The sequence below is a fragment of the Rhincodon typus genome, chromosome 14 (genome assembly GCF_021869965.1).
Source record: "Rhincodon typus isolate 14 chromosome 14, sRhiTyp1.1, whole genome shotgun sequence".
Taxonomy (NCBI): domain Eukaryota; kingdom Metazoa; phylum Chordata; class Chondrichthyes; order Orectolobiformes; family Rhincodontidae; genus Rhincodon; species Rhincodon typus.
In genome coordinates this window covers 45,028,529-45,035,442 of record NC_063345.1, presented here as the reverse complement: position 1 = coordinate 45,035,442, position 6,914 = coordinate 45,028,529, and positions in this window count along the sequence as shown.

Below are 6,914 nucleotides of genomic sequence, written 5' to 3'. Positions count from 1 at the left end.
CACAAGTCTATTTGTTTGTTGCATCTTATTTTAATTTGTGCGGTGCAGCAACAGAATTTAATATTTGTGGAGCTATAAAGCATAAGCTTTGTGTGGATTCTGTTTTTCCAGTGGTGGTGAGTACAGTCCAATTTGTGCACTTAAATCAGCTTTTGAAACTTTTTCACAGTTGCACAATAATAGTTATTAAACTCTTAATTTGGTTAATCATCGTAAATTGGCATCTTTAAATGAAATTATGTACTGTCAGACTTCATGGTATGGTTTTATCTCTAACATTACTTTATATTTTAATGTAGTAAGTGAATTGCAAGATACAAACTATTATTTCTAAATCCAAAAATGTTGCTATTTGAACACCAGGTCAATCTGAAATTAGTTGTAGTTCAGTTTAAATTAAATCGGACTTTAAGGACAATTGTACTCCAGAGTTCTATCAAAGTTCTACCTTCCTAAGAATCCTGTTCAAAGTAGTACCAGGGTATCAGTGGCATTCTTCAGTTCCAAATTTCAAGATCATTCTTATTCATCGGTCTCATAACTACTGTTGGGGAAAATGTTGACCCACTGCAAATGTACTTTTTACACCTTGATATAGACTAAGATGAAAAACGTCTGCATTGCTTTGTAACATAGGGCATTGTTACAATGTCTGTAGAGGCTTTTCTAAAGAAATTTGAACTTCTCATTAATAGCTGAAAGATAAATTACATGAAGACATAACAAGACTGATGCATTATCTTTGTCGATCACTTGTGGTTTAAAGCACAGCTCATCTAATTTAGTATAACAAAGCACACTTGCCTTTGTTAAACTGGCCTTTGAGATGAACTTTCACTTCCCACAGAATTAGTTCAAAATGGTTCTTGGCTCCAGAAGGTTTTGTTTCTTTTTCTTTGTTTGGTAACTTGCAATCCTGGAAGAGACTGACATTGAGAATATTATTGGGGATGGTTTTTGCTATGAGACAGAAGGCTGCCATTAAAATGACTAATAGGGGTGAAGCAATGCTGATAGGGCATTAGTATTTTCCAAGATACAGCAGCTTCACATCTCAATATTTGAACTCTCTCTCCCTCTCTCTCTCAAATTCAGAGCATCAAAAACCAGGGCTTGAATTTTAATCAAAAACAAATAACTGGAGCTCTTTAACAAGTCTGGCAGCATCTGTGGGGAGAAACCAGTTATCGTTGAGTCCAGTGACTCTCCTCAGTTAACAGACTCAATATTGACTTGCTTTTTCTCCATAGGTGTTACTCCACCTGCACTTTCAGTAGCAGTTTCTCTGTTTTGTCCAGCATCCACAGGTCTTATATTTTGATTGGCTGGATGGGGGTAGAGGGAACATTTGGCACATAGGTTAACTCAGATTTCATGAGGATGAGTCAATTAAGGCCAGCAGCTAGAGAAATTCACTTATGGATAAGGAGTAGCTCATTGTGCTGGCTACTCATTCTGAGATGCCATGTCTAAAGACAATATTTAAGTAGGTTGGAGACCAGATAAAAAGGAGCAGTCTAGGTTGAGGCAACTGCAGAATGGAATCCTGAGAAGTAAAGTTCATGCCATGATTCAGTGGCATTCCTGGTCAGGGTACAAGAAAGGAGAGATTTCTCGTTGCCAGGTGTTAGGCATCCAGCAAACCTCATGAAAGCATAAGTGGTGGTTACAAAGGTAGGGAGACACAGTGGTCGTGAGGCTAAATCAGTTTGAGATTTATTAATCTGGTGTGATCTAGAGGATGAGAGTATTTAGAAGCACAACTGGAAATCCAGCATGAATTAAAGTCAGTCGATGCATTGTGCATCACTAAGCACTAATTTCCACAGTTGAGCATGCAGCTCACATGAAGCTGAACCCTCTGGTCAGTAATGGCTGAATATTATTTAAATAGTTGAATGGTTGTAGCACCATACCAACCCAGGGACAGACATTTCACATGGACTTGGAAACAAAAAGTAACATTGCTTCTGTTTATGTGGGAAAATTGTCCATAATGCCAGGGACAGTCAAGGCACAAGAAGCACAGTGCCATTCACAGAAATGGCAATGCCAATTGTCAACAGCATGAAGAGCAGATACTTTCCTTAGTCAATTGCAAAGGCAGCTGTGGAAGCTAAGTAAAAACAATGGTTGTGCCAATCATTTCCTCAACCACATGTCAAGCTTCATAACTGGAAGGTTCAGATCAAAAAGGGAAGAGGAAATGTGAGGGGGTTGATTGAACAGACAGCTATTTCACTTTAACCAGTTCTCTCTGGGAACAACAACAGATAAAGATGAGTTGACAGCTTCAGTTACATGAACTGTTGAGAGATTTAAAATGCCCATTTCAGATACTTCAATAGTGTACCCTACCCATCAAGGAGTAGTCAGAGATGAAATAACTGAGGGATCATCCAGAGGGGTTTTGTGGGTGGAATTAAGAAATGAGGGATGGTACTATAGGCCTCCAAATAGTCAATGGGAATTAGAGGAAAAAATATGCAGGGAGACTTGTGGGAGAAATAGGGTTGTCATAGTGGGGGGATTTTAATTTTCCTAACATTGACTGGGACTGCCACAGTGTTAAGGGTTTAGATGAGTTGGAATTTGTTAAACGTGTTCAGGAAAGTTTCCTCAAGCAATATAATAGAGGGTCCTACGCAGGAAGGGGCAAACCTCAAACCACTCTTGGGAAATAAGGCAGGATAGGTGACAGTGGGGGAAGCACTTTAGGACAGTGACCACAGTTCTATTAATTTTAAATTAGTTAGAGAAGGATAGGTTCAAGTTCTAAATTGGGGCAACATGAATTTTGATGGGATTAGAGCTTGCAGGGGTTGATTGAAATAGTTTGTTTGCAGGCAAAGTGATGTCTGGCATATCGGAGGTCTTTAAAAGTGTGATAGCTAGAGTTCAAGGTCCCTATGGTCCTGTGAGGGTGAAGGGCAAGGTTGGCAGGAGTAGGGAACCCTGGGTGACAACAGATTTTGAGGCTTTGACCAGAGGGGCGGGGGGGGGGAAAAAAAAAAAAAAAGAGGCCTGGCTCAGGAATAGGTAGCTGGGATCCAGGGAATTCCTGGAGGTATGGAGGGGAGATAGGAGTTTACTGAAGAAGGAAATCAGGCGGACAAAAATGGGGCACGAGATAGCGTTGCCTGAAAGATTCTCTTTGAACCTCTAAGTATGTTAAAAGGAAAAAGAATAACTGAGAATAGGATCCCTCAAGGACCAAAGTGGGTGTGTTTGTATGTGGAACTGCAGGAGATGGGCGAGGTCCTCAAATGAATATTTCTCCTGTATTTACCATAGAGGAAGACAAGACTGCTAGGGAAAGTTAGTGGTGATATCTTGGGGACAGTCCATAATCACAGTAGGGGGAGTTGTTGGAAGTATTAGAATGCACGAAGGTGGATAAATCTAAAACCTCTGCAAGAAGCTCAAAGATATTACAGGGTCCTGGCTGATAATATTTGCAACATCATTAACCACAGGTGATGTCCTGGAAAACTGGAGGGTAGCGAACGTTGTGCCCTTATTTAAGAAAGGCTGCAAAGAAAAACCTGGGAATTATAGACCAGTAAGCTTAACATCTGTGGTAGGTAAGTTACTTGAGAAGATTGAGAGATAAGATATACATGCATTTAGAAAGACGGTTTGATTAGGAATAATCAGCATAGCTTCGTGCATGGGTAATCATGCCTCACAAATTTGTTAGAGTTCTTCAAAGAAGTGACTAAGAAGGTTGTTGAAACGCAGAGCAGTAAACATAGTCTATATGGATTTTAGTAAGGCCTTTAAAGGTTCCACATGGTAGGCTTCTCTGAAAGGTTAGATTGCTTGGAATCCTGGGAGAGTTGGCAAATTGTAAACACAATTGGCTTGATGGTAGGAAACAGTGTAATAGTGGAAGAATGCTTGTCGGACTGGAGGCCTGTGACTCGTGGTGTGCCTCAGGGGTTGCTGTTTGTTACCTATATCAATGATTTGGATGAGAATGTACAAGGCATGACTTCTAAGTTTGCAGATGATACTAAAATAGGCAGTACCATGGTCAGTTAGGAAGGTTATCAGAAATTGTAGCAGAATCTTGGTCAGCTGGGGAAATGGGCTGAGAAATGGCAAATGGAGTTTAATGTAGATAAGTATGAGGTGTTGCATTTTGGAAGGTAGGAGTTTTATGGTGAGTGGTAGGACCTTTAAAAGGAGAGTAGTGGAACAGAGGGACCTTGGAGTTCAGATACAGAGTTGTCTGAAAGTAGAGTCACAGGTAGACAGGACAGTGAAAAAGACTTTTGGCACAATGGCCTTCAGTCAGGGTCTTGAGCATAGAAGTTGGGAAGTTATGTTGCAGTTGTAGGACATTCCGTTGTTTAATAACATTCTGTAGCAAGGTAAACTGGAAAGAGTTCAGAAGACATTTACAAGGATGTTGCCAGGACTCAAGGGATAAGCTAGGGAACATTAAGGCAAACACAGGAACACCTGTGGGATGAAAGAATTCAGGAGTAGCAGAAATGATCAAAAAGTACAGGACAAACAGCATTCCAGAAACAGACAACCCAAAACTAAGTTTTGGGCATTCCTATAAAATGGGTAGGTGGTCACCCTGGCCCTTGTAAGCAATGCTCGTGTGTGCATTTTTAAAAAAATCCATCTGGGATTGTGCACAGGGTTCAGGAACTTGGCTACAAGGGGTATTTACTTGAGACAGTAAACACTGACTCAGATAATAATATCCATGAATGAATAAATAAAAATGTACAATCTTATGAGCCAACCAGAATGGAACTCACGTGACCTAAAAGGAGGCTTTTAGGACTGTCTAAAGTAGAAGCCCTGGCAGCTTCCCAAAATCACATGCAAACCTGAATGACAAGTGGGTGCAAACCATGTTAGCATTCAAGTAATACTTCCTATTCAGAAAATCACCTGTTTGTTGAGGAAGTCTTGATGACTACGTAAGTATGAGCAATGATTTTCCACAGGTGGAGGGCATGCAGCCATGACTCTGATGAAAACGGTCATTGGCCTGACCAGTCGTAAACTTCAGTATATTGAACAATCCAATGGTTCTTGAAATCCATCATATAATAGGTCACAGATGCCATGTTTTTCTCAAAAATACCGAGAAAGGACTGCCATCATAATATTTAATGCGACGGGCTCTGGGTGTCCAAGGCTTTCTCAGATGTAAACTTTTATTCCAGCATAGCCGTCAGCTCCACCACTTCCCTGGAGTGAAGCAGTCTTCGGAGACATTAATCCTTCAACATCTCCACAAAAGCCCAAACCTCTGACATTATACCCTTTAATCCAAGCAGCACTTGGGAGGACAAAGTTGCATTTTTTTCCAGTTTTAACGCTCCTGAGACACCCTAGCTGCTACACAGGTGCTCCATGTACTTGCAGCCCCAAATTTAATTCCAACAGAGGAAGGGAATAAAGAAACTAGCACCATATCTAGAAATATGATACCATTGACAGATGAAGCCTTCACATTGATGAGCCTCATTGCCCTATCTCATATAGCCGCTGTGGACTGAGGCACATCCTTTGGCTCCACCAAGTGTACCCAAAGATAGCATCACTTCAAGACAACCTGCAGACAGATCTATAGTATGGCCATTAATGAGGCAACGAGACCAAATCTCACATGTGGCATGTACAATATCAGAAAAATGTAGAAAAATACCTGATAGTTGGTAGTTTAACAGCCTTAGTTACCTGCGATTCAGATTGGTAGCATACTTGGCTGTGTCATAAATCAAAAGTTCAAATCCCACTTTGTGGTTTGAGTTCCAAAACCTAGGCTAACACGCCGTAGCAGGATTGAGAGATCACTGTCAAATGATGTGTTAAAACAAATATTCCAACTGTCTGCTCATGCAGATGTAAAAAAATTCGCCTGATGCTATTTTTAAAGCAGAGAAATTATCCCTGATGACCTGACCAATATTTATTCTTCATCAACACTATATAAAAAAAATCTGGTCATTTTCACATTGCTGTTTGGAGAGTTTGCTGTGCACATATTGCTGCCACATTTCCTACAACTGGGACACTAGATTTCATGTAAAGTACAGGCTTCTAGTGGTCATGAAAAAAAAAAAAAAAAAAACAGACAAATAGAGCTTTATTTTGCTTGTGCATTACAGATCTATCCTGCCTTCCACATCTTTTGAAATTGATTAGTAGCAAGTCAACAGAAGGGAGATGGTTTGATGCTGATCCACATGGTTTTACAGACTGGTAACATTCTGGAACATTTGTTTGTTATGTTGCTCTTCATAAAAATGAGTGCAAATTCCATGCTGATTCATACAGATGTGGAATCAAGGCTGGCAAATGGAATTGGGATACAGAATAATCATGATATCACTGGCAACTGGAACAGGTTGAATAGACTGATAGCATATTCCTGTGCATATTCAACATGTGCTATAGTGAGATATGCAGCAGATAACAGCTGAGATCAGATTTTCATAATCATCTGAATCTAAAAACTGCCAAGTAGAAATTATATTTCGAGCAAGAAGCCCATGAGTTTAAGTTGAAAAATATTATAGTGCTATGATATAGTTAATCTTTGATTTGCTGTTGAAATAGGAATTTGGCAACAAAATGAGATACACAAAAGAAAACTTGTGCTATATTGCAGATTTTTCTGACTTGGTGGATTACCATACGCAATGCCCACATAAACATCTATTATCAAAAAAGATAAGAACAATGTTACGGAACATCATATTATCTTGGTTGGTTTTGTCATTCCTTTGCTAATGCCGAGTCAATATCTTAGAAGAGCCTATTAACATCATTGAGAGGAGATCACAAGGACTGTAACAGTTAAAGGAAAAGGCCCACCACAACCTTGCGATCCAACCGAGGCATGGGGTCAATAATGGTTCTTTTCCTTCCAACATTAGCAA